Source organism: Drosophila albomicans, chromosome X (genome assembly GCF_009650485.2).
Source record: "Drosophila albomicans strain 15112-1751.03 chromosome X, ASM965048v2, whole genome shotgun sequence".
Classification (NCBI taxonomy): domain Eukaryota; kingdom Metazoa; phylum Arthropoda; class Insecta; order Diptera; family Drosophilidae; genus Drosophila; species Drosophila albomicans.
Window position 1 is genome coordinate 24,231,093 of NC_047627.2, and position 16,849 is coordinate 24,247,941.

The following is a 16,849-nucleotide window of genomic DNA, read 5'->3' on the forward strand; positions in this document are numbered from 1 at the left end:
TCGGTTGTATATGTCTGATACGACAAACGAAAACATGTCGATCTGGATCTGGGTCTGGGTCGAGGTTTGAATTCGGGATTGTGCTTGGGTTTGTGCTTGTGTTTGGGTTCATCTGGCGGCGCCAGGAACAGCAGTGTGAATGTGAATGTGAATGTGAATAAAGCGTCACAGAGAAACCGAAACTGAAACCGAAACAGAATCAGAAACACAGTAGCCAACGCGACATCCGCTTCCTGTTCCTGCTACTGTGGCTGTTGCTCCTGGCCTGTTCTATGCTTTATGCTGTATTCTTTTTGGCCAGAGAGCTTTGAAGCCTTTTCACAGCATTGCACAAAAGAAATGCTGACAATGTCTGCCTGTCCAGGTTTGTGTTTCGCTATTTTTCTTTTCACTTTCTTTTTTTTCGCTTGCCTGTTCTTTTTTTCTTTTTTTTTTGCTGTGTCGCTTTGTTTTGTTTTGCACGCTTTTGTTGTGTGCGACTCCAGCGACGCTTTTATGTGGCCCATTGGCCAGCCAGACGTTGAATGATGTTGTTCCCAACTGCAACCCACTCAAACACAAACACACTCACACACAGCAAGTATTACAAATTTCAATTAGCGACATGTGTGTTGTTCATGTGTGTTTTCTGCTGTTGTTGATGGGTTCTTAAAGTCAGCTTCAAGTCACTTTGAATTTATTTGTATTTTTATTTTCATTTTCATTTGGATTTGGATTTTTATTGTTATTGCTATATGGAGCATAAGGCCGCACGCTTATCTCTCGTTGCCCATCAGTCAGCATTTCCCACTCGTTGTTATTCACTTAATATCTGTGTAATAAAAGCTAATCGCAGTTTATCTCTGCCTCGTTTACTCTTTATTCGACTTTATTGACGTCATAATTTGCCTGCTTGTTTGTAGTGTTTTTTCTTTTGTGCTTACATAGTCAGCACTCGTTAGACTCGCTGAATTATCACTCGTCGAACTATCTGTTATTGAAATAGTATTAGTTAATTTACTGGATTCTCTTCTTCATAACTCCCCAGATATCTGAAAGACTCCTTTGCTCATAATTTACTCGCTTATCATTTACTCGTTCGATTTGCAATTTGTATTGAAGAATCACTAATTATCTATTCCTTTGTCTTCGCCTACTCGCTGCATATTCATTGATTTCCTCTTATTCAGCTTATTATTCACTCATTTCTCTTTATTTACTCATGAATTTTTCCTAGCTTACTCGATAATTATTGACTTTGTTTCGCACTCGCTAATTATTTAGTCGTCTCTAAATATTCTCTCGTTTAGAAGTATTAAATATTATAAGGGCTTTCTCGCTTATAACTAACTCGTTAAGTACTGTTTACAAACTAATTGGTCACTATTTTTTCTTCTCCTTCTTTAGTCTCTGATCATAATTTATTCGCTAGTTAACTCGTTTTTTTTATGTTTACTTACGAATTTACTAGTTATTCACCCTCACTTGCGTGATTACTATTCTCTCGCTTCGCTTTTCATACTAAGTATTCTTGATTACTAACTAATAACTCATTATTTTCTTTTACTCGGTACTGATTCACTCGCTATTAACTTGATGCTTTGCGTTTTCTTGTGAATTATTCACTCGTTGCTTCTCACTGACTTGCCTGACTTATTTCCCATTTATTTATTTAATTTCTTATCATAATTTGCTCGCTAGCTATTAACTCGTTGCTTTGTGTTTACTCTTGAATTATTCACTCGTTGCTTATCGTTTCTTTTACTCGTTTATAACTCACTCGTTGAGTATTGTTTACTAGTTCATTGAATTAATTTCATGTGCTTCCTTCATATTTATGCTTGTTTTTATGATTATTTTTATGGTATTCGAAAGAAGTGCCTCGAAATGTTTAATTTATATTTGGACAACTTGGTCGACTTACTCGTTGCTTACTCGTTGTTGACCAGAACATTTTAATGCAGTTCGCAGCACGCAGCGCGTGGCACGTGGCGACCGCGCTTCCTTCCTGCCACGCAGCTTCAGCTTCCAGCTCCATCTACAGCTTATGCTGCTGCTGCTTGCCCAGCGGGGCATCAACAAAAAAAGAGAAAGAGAAAAAAAGAAAGCGAGGCTAAATGGGAAAAACAAAAACGTATTTACCTCAAATTAAACATTATTATGCCGAGGTCGCTAAAGGGAACGGGGAATGGGGGAACTCCAAAGAAGCTGCTGTTTGTTGTTGCTGGTCGCGCTGGTCATTTGAGGGCAGCCGCAGGTGGCGACCACACACAATACACACACACACACATACAAGACACACACATACACTTTCTCTCTCATACTCATATGTTGACCGCAGTAAATCACGCCGTTAAATGGCGGCGACCGCTGGGCAAGTTGCCTTCTTCCCTCGCTCTCGTCTACCTTGGCTCTCTCCCTCCTCCGCCCCCCTCGCAATTTGCTGCTCCGCTGACTCTGGCAAGGACATATGTGAAGCGAAGCTGTTCACTCTGGGTCCTTCTACTCGCTGCCTGGCTGCATTTGTCGAGGCACTTCCCGTTTCGTTTCGTTTTGTTGTCGGCTGGTCAGCGAGTGTCGACGCAAATGTGTGCTTTGGGCGGGTCATTCGCAGCCTTAATGACATTGCCAGTGTTGCCTCCTTCTCCACCTCCTTCTCCTCCTCCTTCCTCTCATTATGCCTACCCCTTGGCTGCACATGAGAGTTTATTTTGTAATTAACGCCTGCTGACTGCTGCTGCCTTAGCTTCAGCTTCAGCTTCGACTGCCTGTTGCGCCTCAGCACCTAAGCACAAAAAAGGCAGAAGAGAGGTGGCAACCCTGGTGCTCCCCAGCTCCCCTGCTTCCCTTCCTGACTTCCTGACTGGCTTTGGGGTGCTCATTCTTTTCTCTTGTTAATGACGTTGACAGGCATTAAAGTGCGAGTGTTGTGGCGACTCTTTGTGTGTATGTGTGTGCGTGTGTGGGTGTTAGTGCAAAGGTGTGAATGCGAATGTGCTAGGAACACAAACACACACGACTAGAGATGAATATGCTGCTGTTATGAGGAAGTTAACAAGCAAGAAATATGTGAGAAGTACAGTGGAAAAAAAGAGAAGACCCTAGAAGTAAGAAGTGCAGTGACAATAAAGAGACGCATAGAGAAAAGAAGAAGACATATTACTAAATGCTGTGAAAATTACAAGAAAATGCCAAAACTAGAAATATATACAAAGATAAGAAGCGAGAAATACAGTGAAAGAGTTCAAGATAAGAAATAGAAAAGTATAGAGAAAGATTTTAATAATAATTGAAAAAAAAGATCGGAAAATAAGCTACCGAGAGAAGTAAAGTGAAAGAAAGAGAAGCATTAGAAAAGAGAAGAAAACATACAAATTTGAATGCAGTAAAAATTACAAGAATATTCTAAAACTAACAAGTGAGAAGCACAATGTAAAAGAAAAAGAGAAGTGAAATAAGAGTTCAAAAAGCGATAGGAATGTGAAGCAAATCGAAAGAGTAAGGTAAAATAACTAAGAGTAAGAGTAATGAAAAAAGAGAAGTAAAAATTAAATAAATATGAATAGAATATAATAATAAAATAAATGAAAAGCACAGTAAAAGAATTCAAAAAGCGAGAGCGAAAAGAAAAAAAGTCAAGGAACACGTTGAAAAAAGATAGGTGCAGAAAAAATTTTAAGAGAATAAATAAAAGCATAGGAAAATAGCTCAAAAAGTGTAAGCAAAACGAAAAAATAAGGAAAATAACAAAAATTGAGATGAATAATATTTCAAAAGTCAAAAATAGCGATCTATGGTAGTATCGTAACAGAGTTAAAAGTTAAACAAAATGGGAAGAAGCAATGCCAAAAATAAAAACGAATTCAAAATTCGAAATTGCAGAAGAATTGAAGAAAATTCAAACTAAAAGTCCACACAAATTGCAATTAAATATGCTCGCAATAAAAATGTGATAAAAAGCACAAATTTCACTTTGCCATATGGTGAGAGAAAACCAACAAATGAAAAACAGCAAAAGTTAAATATGAGAACAACATACAAAAAAAAAAAAAAATTAAAATGGAAAAAATGAAATTGAATAATTGAAATTCATAAGGCTTTTCGATTTACTAAGTATTCATATGGCAGGTAAATTAAATCTGTACAAAAACAAAGCAGTTGCTGGTTTAACGCTTAAGCATAGAGTGAGGTAGAAAAAAGAAGTGCGGAGTTAAAGTAGGGTTGTCTCAAGGGCATAAACCAGGAAAATAAAGTATATTGAAAACTGAAAAATGTATAAAGTAAGGATAAACTATATAATTCCATTTTTAAAAGAATAGTTAGTTGGCAACCCCAGTGAAAAGTGTTAGGTTAGAAGAGAGTCGGGAACAGTTCAATTTTTGACAGCATATTTGGTAACCCTAGTGAAGAGTTTCCGGTTAGGAGAGACGATGAATGAAACTAAGTGTGTAAGGTTAGAAGAGAAACGGAGAATAGATCCATTTTCAACAGCATAGTTGGCAACCCTAGCGAAGAGTGTTAGGTTAAGAGAGAAATTTTGGCAAATACATTTTTGACTCAACAGCAAAAAGTAGTATAAGGTAATATATAATATATATAATTCAATTTTTAACAACATAGTTGGCAACCCTGATCAAGAGTCTTAGGTTAAGAGAGAGACTAGGAATTGTTCAGTTTTTAAAAGCATAGATGGCAACCCTAGTGAGGTGTTTCAGGTTAGGAGAGAGAAAGATGGGGAATAATTTAATTTTTAACAGCATAGCTGGCAACCCTAGTGAAGAGTGTTAGTTTAGGCGAGAGACTGGGAAATAATTGTAATCTTAACAGTATAGTTGGCAACCCTAGTGAAAATTTGTTGGGGGAAAGAGATGGGGAATAGTTTTTCTGTCTGCTCTAATTGTTTGTTGTGTCCATTTTTTCGCTGTTGCTGTCAACACACTGCGCTGCCACGCCCACACACACAGCCTAAGGGCTTTGGCACGCCTCCCACCCACACACACACACACACACTCTCGCACACATTAACGCCTGCAGCTCTGGTGGCTTGTCCTTGTGTGTGTCTCAGTCTCAGTCTCAATTCTCGTTATTGTCGCTGCTTTTGAGTTAATTTGCGGCATATGAACTGTGCGCGCTTGAAATGAATTCAATGGAGCTCTAAAGCGACGTTAACGAAGGAGAGAGAGTGTGAGAGAGAGAGAGGGGGAGTGTGTGTAAAGAGTAGAGTAGAGAAACTTAACTGGGCGTCGTTGCTGTTGCTGTTGTCTTCAGTGGCGTCGCCAACAGGTGTAAATGTGAATTAATTAACCGCAAACACTATAAACAACGCCTCGACTCGACTCGACTCGACTTGGCTTGGCTGCTGTGTTTACAAATTGGCCTGACGTTTGTGCTAAATTGAAATGAAATTCATTACGCGCAGACAAATTTTGCAAACTGTTGCCACATAAGTTTCGAATTGGAATTGGAAGCAACAAACACACAAAACGAACAATATGTCTCAAAAACTTGAACGAACACAAAAAGAAATCAAGTGGATATTATGATGGCACAGCATATGGAGAGAGGGGGAATGAAAGAGAGAGGAGGAGAGGGGGGAGGGAGGGGGCCACACACAGGTTGTGTTGTGTTGTTGTGTTGTGTTTGCCGTGGGTCGCTTCGATTTCAAGTCAATTCAAATCAAATCATTTGGAAGCAAATCATTTGATATGTTGCGGCAATTGACAAACTCCAGCAGCAGAGGGGGCGAAGAAGAGGAGTGAGGAGGAGGGCGCTGTGCACACATTTACAATTGCTCAATTCAATTTCCGTTCGAGTGCGTCGGAAGAAGTCGGTTCAATGGCAACTTGATCTCTTGTTGATGATGACGGCGCCAAACTGTCGCTCAGCCGGCAAATGGCAAATGGCAAACGCCAAACGCCAAATGGCAAATGGCTAAAACGGCAATCGGTGAATTGGCAACACACACACACACACATACGTACAGGTAAATGGCGATAAAATCGAGAGGGGGAGAAAGGGCAGCTCTCTCTCTCTCTCTCTCTCTCTTTTGGATACTTTGTCGCGCTTTAGCTTCGTCTCAGGTGAATGGCTTTAATGTTCGCTCGTTACAACGCGGCGGATGCGATGTGGATTACCTCCCTTTTACCTCTTACCTCTCTTATCTGCCCCTCCTCTCACCTTTCTCTTCTCTAGCCTGAACTGTGGCCTCAAGCAAATCTGTCTAGGCTTCCGTCACGCTGCTGCCTCAATTGCCATGCACTTGATTTGCTACTTATTGAAATCAAATAGGCATTGAAATTGCCTCGCCCAATACTCTTCAACAGCGAGAGTTGCTCGCTAGTTGAGCTGAACCAAAAAAGTATGCTACGTTTTTTTTGCTTTCATTTCGATTTAATTGAAATAATGTCATTAATAGTATTTGCAAATGGTACCATTTATTTTTTGATACAAAAAAAATTATTATTAGTGATTAGTTGATCAGTTATTATATTTATCAATAAGTGTCATATTACTTACAAATTCACAGCTATCTACAGCTGTGAACTTTGAAATAGCAGTGCTTCCGACCTATGCGTTTATCGAAGTTTTTATTTGTTTCTTATCTCTTGTTTACAAAAACAATATGCAATTAATCAACTAACAGAAAGGAATATGCAAAGCCGCACAGCTATAATATAATATTTATTTTATTTTATTTTATTTTATTTTATTTTAATTGAGTCGAATAATATTTTGAACTACCGGCAGATAAGTTAACAAGTAAAAAATAAATATATGAATTTAATTTTGACTAATTTTAAACTAGTTTTACACACATTTTTTTGAATTAAGCTAAATAACAATAAGTTTTTTAATCAATTAGGTGTTTAATTGTAAGAATGATACTCTATTGCTGAGTGCTTACACTTTTGTGCAACATTGTGAACATTAAATTAAATTAAACTCCAACTCGCTTAGCGGCCACAACGCTTATGCAAAATATGCCGTTATGCGGAATATACGTTAAGTGATAAAAAGCGCGTTTTTCTGTGAATTCATCTCTATTTTATCTTTTTTATTTACAGCTTATTATAAGCATATAAATGCCGCTATTGTGAACTGTGGCCATTAAGTGAGTTAAGGGTAAGTTATTCATTAATAAATGGTATTATTATTGAAAAAAGATTGCTTTAATGACATCTTTTTTATTGATATTCCATACTTTTTTATTGTTTTTTTTTTTTTATTTTTTTGATAGATTTTGTATATTTTTAGCTACAGAAGTCTAAAGCTTGTTGCTTGCATTTTATTTTGAAGGGATAGTTAAAGACATTAAACCAAAGATGAAAGCTTTGTTTCATATTGAGCATTTGAATATAGTTTACTTTATTTTGAACTTCACTTAAACTATAATTTGCAATTCCTTAGGAGACTAACCTTAACTTTTCCTTTAGCTTTAGGCTTTAATGCATACATAAGAATTATGGCAAAGGTTGTCTAGATAGTAATTCCTTATTGTTTACTGTAGAGCAACTGGAATTCGTGAAGTGTGCCGCTGAGGTGTATTTACTATTTAGCTATTAGGCTGTTGTTTTATTGTCGTCCCCGCAACGCGCTGTTATTTTTATTATTGGATAACATTGCCCGATTACGCGCACTTGAATCGATTTATTGTTATTGAGGAGGCCGCGATTCAAGTCGATTCGAGTCGATTCGAGTCAAGTTGAGTCGAGTAAGCAAACATTTTGCTAGCAATAATTACAAGTGAGTCTCTGGCATTTGTCTTAATAGAATTAAAGTGGAATGGAGTTGGGCGGAAGACAGGTAGAGAATTCCATCCCAAAAGGGGGTAGGCAAAACAACGTTTCACTTAGCCAAGAAAGCAATTGCGAATCACTTGGCCAGTTGCCATTGCCAGGCGAATGATTTGGATTTTGGCTTTTCCCCTGTCTCCTTCTCTTTGCTTTCATAATTTCTCTGCTCATTCTATTTCTATTTGTATTTGTATTTTCTCTTTTTTTTCTTGGGTTGCCTTGCTTAGGCTTTCGCTTATTATTTAATTATTTGCTCATGGCAATTCCTGGCGGATTCTATTTGCTTTAATTTCATTTCGTTGCTGCTGCCAACCGCAGCCTTAGCTGCTGCCACTTTGCTCTCCCCTTCCCCCCTTTCCCTGCATTGCGGCAATCACATTTCAGTTCATCATTAGCGCAGACATTGACAGCGAGCAGAGAAGTTGAGAGTTGGAGAGGGGAAAACGTGTGGTTTTTGGGCCTCCCTCATCATAGTTTCGCAATTATGAGTTGAGCCTGTAAATGAAAGCGGCGAGGAAGGAGGGAGGAGGAAGGAGGGAGGAGATGGCTCAACCATCTCGCAACTCTCGCATCTCGCATCTAGCATCTCAATCAATCATAATTAGTGTGAATTGCAATTATTGTTGCATAGTTTTTGCGCCAAATTGCAACTGACATGCGGCCTAATAATAATGAAATTCTTCACTCGCCTCTCATCCCAACTAACATACTAAAAGCAGAGCAAATTGATAGACAACGAAGTGTGTGCCAACCTATATCGAAGCTAGGATAAAGATTACATTCTATATTCTCAATTTCTTCGATTAATCAAGAGTCTACTCAAAGCAGTTGACTTTTATATAGTTGAATATGCAATTTACAATATAAATTTGGTATATTACGTGATCAATGGTATATTTTGAATGTAGTTGAATATCAATATAGCAAATATAGCCTTTGGTATATTCTATATTTTTTGTTGGTATGTGAAATTCAACTTTTAGTATACAAAATACAGCTTTTGGAATGTTTTAGTATTATGTGGTATATTTAATTTACCTTTTGGTATATTTTAGTATTCTTCTGAAGGTTCAATTTAGAATATAAACATTTATTACATTATCCATTAGTTGTAAATTATGTTTTCTGAATATGTTTTTGGTGGATAAGTTTTGGTATATTACGTGATCTATGGTATATTTTGAATATAGTAGTATATCAATTTACAAAATGTTACTTTTGGAATATTCTAGTTTTTTTGTTGGTATGCGAAACTCAACTTTTGGTATAGAAAATAGACCTTTTGGAATGTTTTAGTATTATTTTGTATACGAAATTTAGATTTTGATATATTTTAGTGTTTTGTTGCCTAAATGCAACTTTTGGTATATTTGGTATATTACGTAATCTATGGTATAATTCCAATGTGTAATTAATTAATATACGAAATGTAGCTTTTGGTTTATTTTAGTATTTGTTTGGTATGGAAAATAGTGCGTTTGGAATGTTTCAGCATTTTTTGGCATCCGGAATTTAGCTTTTGGTATATTTTATTACTTGTTTGGTGCATAAAAAACAGTGACTGATATTTCGGTATTATTTTGGTAGACGAAATGTAAATAACTTTCGGTATATTTTAGTATTTGTCTGTTATACTGCTTTGGTATATTTTAATTAAAATGTCGCCCTGCTATGGCTTTATTCAATAAAGGTGTAGTTTTCTTAATTGTTATTCACATTAATTAGTCTCATTGTTTGCATTGCTCTACACTTTGTTAATTTAACAGCATTCAATTGTAGTCCACATATTCTGTAACATTTGCCATTGTCAATCTCTGCTTGATTTGCGTCAATTGCAACACTTTTCAATTTGCGCAGCTCGACAAATGATTTGCCTAAATAGCTGTGCGTATTTATTTAAGAGGCAGTGTAGAAGAGAGCGCACAGCTGGTAAGCTGGTATCAGGTCAGGAGTCGACTTAGGACTCGTGATACTGATAATACTTGGTATGCAAATTTGATTTGTTGCCCCGTACGTGAGAGCGTCCATTGCCCCCGAGGAGCAGTCAAACAAAAAAAAAGGACTAAAGACTAAAGATGCCGGCCGGGTGGCTTGTGCACTTTGTAACTGGTTGTGTAAACACTGCAAAAGAAAGCAGAAGCTCCTCTGCTCAAGAGCTGAAGCCACGCTGAGGTCCGTGACAGAAAAAAAACAAGTGAGAAAGCTACAGTCGAGTGTACTCGACTGTGAGATACCTGTATATTTGGTATATCGATACCACATTCAAAATATACCATATACCAAATTTCGACTCTAGCTTTAAAATTACGCTTGTTATTAGATTTTTGTCAATTGGCGGGGGCGGAAGTGGGCGTGGCAAAAATTTAAAACAAACTTGATCTACGTACAAACATAATAAATGCTGTCGAAAACAATTTATAGCTCTATCTCTTATAGTCTCTGAGATCTAGGTGTTCATATGCACAGACAGACAGACAGACGGACATGGCTAGATCGTCTCGGCTGTTGACACTGATCAAGAATATATATATACTTTATAGGCTCGGAAATGCCTCCTTCTACCTGTTACATACATTTCCCGCCAGCACAAAGTTATAATACCCTTCTACCCTATGGGTAGCTGGTATAAAAACACAACACACACCAAAAGAAAAAAAAAAGGAAAAACGACAACGACGAAAGGGTCAGGACTGTCAGTCATAGTCAGAGAAAGGAGAGGAGAGCGGGATGATATCCAAAGTGGGGGAGGAGGAGAAGCAAAGGGAAGTAGCATCACATGACGCGGCATCGGCATCGGCGTCTGCCTTGGCATTCAACTTGTCGTGGTAATTGCGTAGCATTTCCATAGATTAAGGGATTTACTCAACTGCTTTCACTTGGACGTCACCGATACCAGAACAGAACAGAACAGAACAGCACAGAACGGAACTGAACCCAAAGACAAAGCCCGGTCAGCCCGAACACAACTGAAACCAGAGTAAAGAAATTTTCGGCACGCACCAAAAACACGGAGCAAAAAAAAAAGAGAACAAGGAAAAAAAAAAGAAAGAAAGAAAAAATGCTTGAAGAGTGTAGTAAAACGCTTGTGTTAAATACTTTTATTGAGATGGTAAGCCTTTTTATTAGCTCAGACCTAAATAAACAAGCTAAGGTCTCGTTTCTCGTTTTCCCCTTTTCCCCCTTTTCCCCCCTTCTTGTTGGCTACGTGTGCCGGGGACTTTTATCTGTCCAAGGGGAGCCGCACGGTTAAAGGGGTTGTGAAGGGGCAACAGCCGTCGTTTAACATACTTTAAACATGTTTTGCCAGCTCAAAAAAAAAAAACAAAAAAAAACAACAAAAAAAGGCTAAACAAATGCGATAAATTCGCTGAAATTAAGCGACAAAAAGTCTCTAAATTCATACAAATGAAATGCACTCATAAAGATGAAATTGACACTCTTCTTGGCTTATAAAGCGATTCCAAAACGATTAACAGGTAATGCCAGAGCATTGTGAAAAATAAAAACGAAAACAACTAATTGAATCGGAGAGCTTAAAAGCAACTCTTAAAGTAGCTCTCTTAAATGGGTTTTAAACAGTATAACCCAGCTATATTTTTTTTCTTTTTTAATTAGACTTATTCCGTTCTACACTTTTTATGTATGCAAATCGAAATGGGAAAAAGTCTGAAAAAGGTTTAGTGAATATTAAAGTTGGGTTATTTAGGGCAAGTGTTGAAATTTGTGTATCAAAACATTCTTAAAGCAATTGCGTTAAAGAAGGATTAGAAAAAAATGTAAACACATTAACTAATCTATCTTTCAATAAATAATCTATGATTCAATTGGTCTATAAAAATATATATATATAAAATATCCATAACAAAAAATAATCATAATAATAATAGTTGACAAGAAATTAACAAAAGTACCTGTAATCATATATAACAAATTCATTAGTATTTTAGTAGTTTGTTAGTATTAATATTAATTTAAAAAAAAATTAGAAAGCTACTAAATATTTAATTTTACAAGTTCTTCAGTATTTTAGTATTTTTTAATATTTATAATTTCAATTTTTGCTTATTAAGAAAATTACTTAGAATTAGATTAGAACAATATATAATATTTATAGTATATGCTTTAAGAATAATACTTGAAATCTTTTATAACAAATACTTCAATAGTTTTGTTTTTTTTTAGTATTAATAATAATCTACAAGAGAACAAAAATACTTGAAATTTAATATTACAGTATATTCAGTGTTTAATATTCAGTATTTTTTAGTATTAATAAACAATTACACTTCTGCTTCTGTTTTCTAGGTTGAAGAAAGCTGCGCATGAAATCTGAAAATGAAAAATCAAAAGTTAAATGGAGTTTACAAGAAATTGAAATTAAAGCAGTTTTGAGCGGGTAAGTGTGATTATAAATTTGAATACTATGGAAATAATGTCGATAATTGCGCCTCAAAAAAAAAGTATTTTAATGTAGATTTAAATTACATCTTTTTGCAAACTATTTTTGTATTTGTTGATACTTTCATCAGTGCAAATTATGTTACAAATTTGTAGTAGCAATTATCGATTTTAATATAATTCTAAGTGCCGGGTATAGCTAAGTTGAGCATGCTCCAGTTGCCAAACTGCCTTTTAAGACGTCTCAGATTTTAAATTTTGTGTAGCAATTGTTCCCGTTCCCCTCTCATCCTACTCTCCGCGTCGTTATTCATTTGTGGCGTCTGCCCGATCGGTTAATGTTTATGGAGTGTGGAGTGTGGAGGAGGCAGAGTGAGAGCTTTTAAGTCGAAGAGATTTTGAACGAAGCCAGTGCGAACAAGAAGAAGAACAACAACAACAAGAACAAGAACAGCGCAGCACGCACGCATTTAAATCAAATCTGTGTGTGTGTGTGTGTGTGTGTGTGAGAGAGAGAGAAAGTCATAAAGTGTTGTTTAATGGCATTTTTCATCCATTACTTACCGTTATTATGCTAATGAGGTCGTTACGCGTATTTGTGTGTATATTTTATTTATATTGGATTGTGCGTGAGGCGAGCACACATGACGGCACAGCCAGTGAGGAGGGAGGTAGAGGGAGACTGACTGTATAATATAAAGACATCATCAGCAACACAAATCTGCATACGGCGCAACAACAAAGTCGAAAATGTGTTGCGTCTGCCCTGTGGGCGACTTTCTCTTTCTATGTGTGTGTATGTGTGTGTGACAAAAAGTGTGTGTGTATTGTTGTTGCTAATTGAGAGGCTCGCTGTCAGCTTGTTGTGTAATTTTCTATAGCATACTTTTGCGCTGCGCCGCTTTAATTGCAGAGCGCCTCCTCATTTCGTCGTTTTGTGTAGCATACTTTTGGGCTGCGCCTCGCTTTAAATACCGCAAAGCTCTTGAACCGCGTTGCCAATCGCATTGTGCGAGTTGCCAGAACGCTGCCCATTGTGTTGTGCCGCTTGTTGTTTATATTTAGTTTGTTGTTGCTCTTGTTTACCATATGAAGTTGATATGAACTGAGGCCCAGCGGCAAATGAAGACAACAAGCAGTCGAAGAAGAAGAAGCAGCAGAGCAAAATGCGAAATGCAAACAGCGCTAACTGGGAGTGGTGAGGAGGTGGTGAGGAGGGGGGGACAGTGGTTACTAGTCGTCGCATTGGCAGGCCAATCAAGGGGTAGAAGGGGAACAGGGGGGAGCTGCGACAGCGTCGCAAACTTTTGCTTCTGAATACGTAAAATGTTTTGGTAAATGTGTCCCAAATGTCGTTGACGGAACGCAGTGGCCGGGAGGAAGGGAGGGGGAAGAGAGGGCGCACCGCAAACGATTTGCACGCAGCAGCGGAGCAGAAGAAGAGGGGGGAAGGAGCAAGGGGAGGAGGACGGACAAGATGGTACGACAACGATTCTCGCGACATTTCATTCGATTCGTGGCTAAATAACTTGGTTTTCCAAAACGCCAACGGGCGCAGCAAGCATGGGGAGCAGAAGGGGGGAAAGTGAGGAGGGCAAGTAACAGGCACACACAGGACTCAGGACTCAGCACTAGACCAGCGACTGAGACTGAGACTGGGACGAAGAAGACTTTTGCTCAGTCTCTAGACTTTAGTGTTGTCTGCAGTCTGAAGACAGCGTCGCGGTTTTTGCGGTGGTCGCTGCGGTGCGGTGCGGTGCGGTGTGATTCTCCCTCCACTTTTTACCTCCTGTTGTTGTCTATTGCAGCTGCTTGAATTGTTGCGCCTTATTTGGCCGTGGTTCTTTCTCTCTCCCCCCCCCATTCTCTCCTCATTCTCAGTGCTGTGGCACTTCTTAAGCGCTTTCTTGTCCTGCGGTGCTCGTTTGTTTGTCGTGCACATAAATCCTAGCGCTAGTTGTCCCAAAGGCACTGCCACTGGCAGCCCTCTCACCCCTCCCACCCCTTAGCCCACAACCCACGGTGACAGCTGTCCCCACTCCTCTCTCTCTCACTCTCTCTTCCACCTGCCCTTGGCCAGCCAGAGTGTCACAGCTCAGTGGTTGCTTCCGCATCTCGACCGCATACTTAATTATGAAGTCGCCGACGCTTTCAGCTGCTCTCCAGCAACAGCTTTAGCTTCGACTTCAACTTCAGCTACAGCTTCAGCTTCAGCTTCCAACTGCTGTTCCCAGCTCACTGTCCACCTGGTGTTGGCAACAGCTGTGCAGCGAACCAGCCGCAAGTCTTAAAGCCACTTTCAATATCTTAAGAGCGCAATAATTGTAAACTCGAATTCGAATTAAGCGTTTACCCTGCGACACTTAAAGGCATATTAACTACTTTTGGAATTCTAAAATATTCAAATTCTTTATCAAATTAGCTACTTTACTTTCGTATTCTTACTTTTTTAAATTAGTAATTCGTTTAACTTGAATTACAAATTTAAGATAATCTTAAAGTTCTTTAAGTCATAATTCAGATATGTGTTCTTCTACTTCATTAATAGAACTAGAACTAAACTATTCAAATTTGTTATCAAATTAGCTACTTTATTTTCTTATTCCTACTTTTTTAATTAGTAATTCGTTTAACTTGAATTAGAGATTGAAGATAAAAGTTCTTAAAGTTCTTTAAGTCATAATTCAGATTCGATTTTATTAATTAAACTAGAACTAAACTATTCAAATTCGTTATCAAATTAGCTAGTTTACTTTCTTTCTTATTCTTACTTTGCTAATTAGTAATACATTTAACTAGAAATAAAGATTAAAATTAGCTACTTTACTTTCTTATTCTTACTTTTCTAATAAGTAATTCGTTTAACTTGAATTAAAAATTGAAGTTAATCTTTAAGTACTTTAAATCATAATTCATAAATGTTTTCTTCTATTTTCATTTAATTAGTATTAAAGACTGCAGCTTATCTTGTAATTTGAAGCACTTTAAATTATAATTCATAAAAGTTTTCTTCTATTCATGAGCTAAACTTAGTTTAGGAGTTTAAGTATAGAAGTTTTGTTTATGGAATTTTTCTTTAATTTATTATGTGTCTACAGAAAACGAAAAGTATGTTATAAAATTAAGATTTTCGTTTTAATACTAAGAATTGTGGTTTACACAGTGCGTCAAGAAAATGTTAATGTTAAAAATTAAATTTTGATTCTAAGAATATTTAATAGAAGAAGCAAGTTCTTATTAAGAAAAATAAAGATTCGATGGATTAAGAATAATACATATAATCTTAACTTAAATGAATCTTGACATCAATATGCAAAAGTATGATTTATCCATTCTATAAGTTATAAACTAAATTCTCAGATAATTATTTTCGTTGTTCTTTTTATACCCGCTACCCATAGGGTAGAAGGGTATTATAACTTTGTGCCGACAGGAAATGTATGTAACAGGTAGAAGGAGGCATCTCCGACCCTATAAAGTATATATATTCTTGATCAGCGTCAACAGCCGAGACGATATAGCCATGTCCGTCTGTCCGTCTGTGTGTCTGTGTGTCTGTCCGTCTGTCCGTATGAAACACTGGATCTCAGAGACTATAAGAGATAGAGCTATAATTTTTTTTCGACAGCATTTGTTATGTTTGCACGCAGATCAAGTTTGTTTCAAATTTTTGCCACGCCCACTTCCGCCCCCGCAAATCAAAAAAATCGAATAACAAGCGTAATTTTCAAGCTAGAGTTACGAATTTTGGTATATACAATAATAACTATAGTATTTATGATTTCTGAAAATTTGGTTGCGATCAGATAAAAATTGTCAAAGTTATTAAAGAAATACTTTTGTATGGCAAAAACGCCTACTTACTAGGGGTCTTAGTTGCTTTGGCTGACAATCTGGTATATTGTGCCGTCTATGGTATATTTTGAATACGGTACTATGTCGATATACCAAATATACCATTCGGTATATTTTTAGTATTTTTGCAGTATATTTGGTATATTTTGAGAAAATACCGCAAAATATATTTCTTTTATTCAAAATGGGTAGCGGGTATCTCACAGTCGAGTACACTCGACTGTAGCTTTCTTACTTGTTATTATAATAATTTAAAAAGTAAAGTATAATTACTATTCATTTATTTCACTTTTTAATATTATAATTGAAATTTTAAAGTAGAATCATTCAATTCAATTTTTATTCATTATTGTTATTAAATATTATTCCCAATCTCACTTAAAGTCTGCTAAATTTTGCTGCCATTTGCCTCGCGCTTGCCTTTAAAGTTCATCGGAAACTTCTCAACTTTAAAATTTGGCTTAATTTCAAAAGTTTTACTACAAGTTTGCTGCAAAGAGTTTTCGCAGTTGTTTGTCTACCGAAAGGTTTTGCAGGGTATCGTTAAGTTGAGCAAGTCAGTCATTAAACAACGCCTGTTGCTGAAAGTTCAAATTCGATGTTCGCTCTCTTTCCCTACTTCTTCTCTGTCTCTTTCTCGCATGGCGTCAGCTGCTTATGCTGAGTATTTTTGTTAATCTGACGTCGTTCTAATGAATGTCATAAATTTATTGTTCCGAGTGTTTTGTGCTTCACCCTCAAGGCAGCGATTGGCTTCGTTTTAGTTGTCGCTGTGATTTCCAATTGTGTTCTTCTTCTGCATTTTTTGACTGCTGCTGCTGCTG

General features: G+C 37.1%; 1 protein-coding gene across 1 annotated transcript in view; it reads left to right on the forward strand.

Moving 5' to 3' along the window:
- The first annotated feature begins 7,043 nt into the window (after positions 1 to 7,043).
- Positions 7,044 to 16,849, forward strand: part of LOC117570438 (putative uncharacterized protein DDB_G0291608) — a 65,480-nt gene continuing 55,674 nt past the window's right edge. The window contains exons 1-2 of the mRNA XM_052008826.1: positions 7,044 to 7,101; positions 12,078 to 12,168. The gene's annotated coding sequence lies outside the window, so the exon portion shown is untranslated. The remainder of the gene's footprint in view (positions 7,102 to 12,077; positions 12,169 to 16,849) is intronic.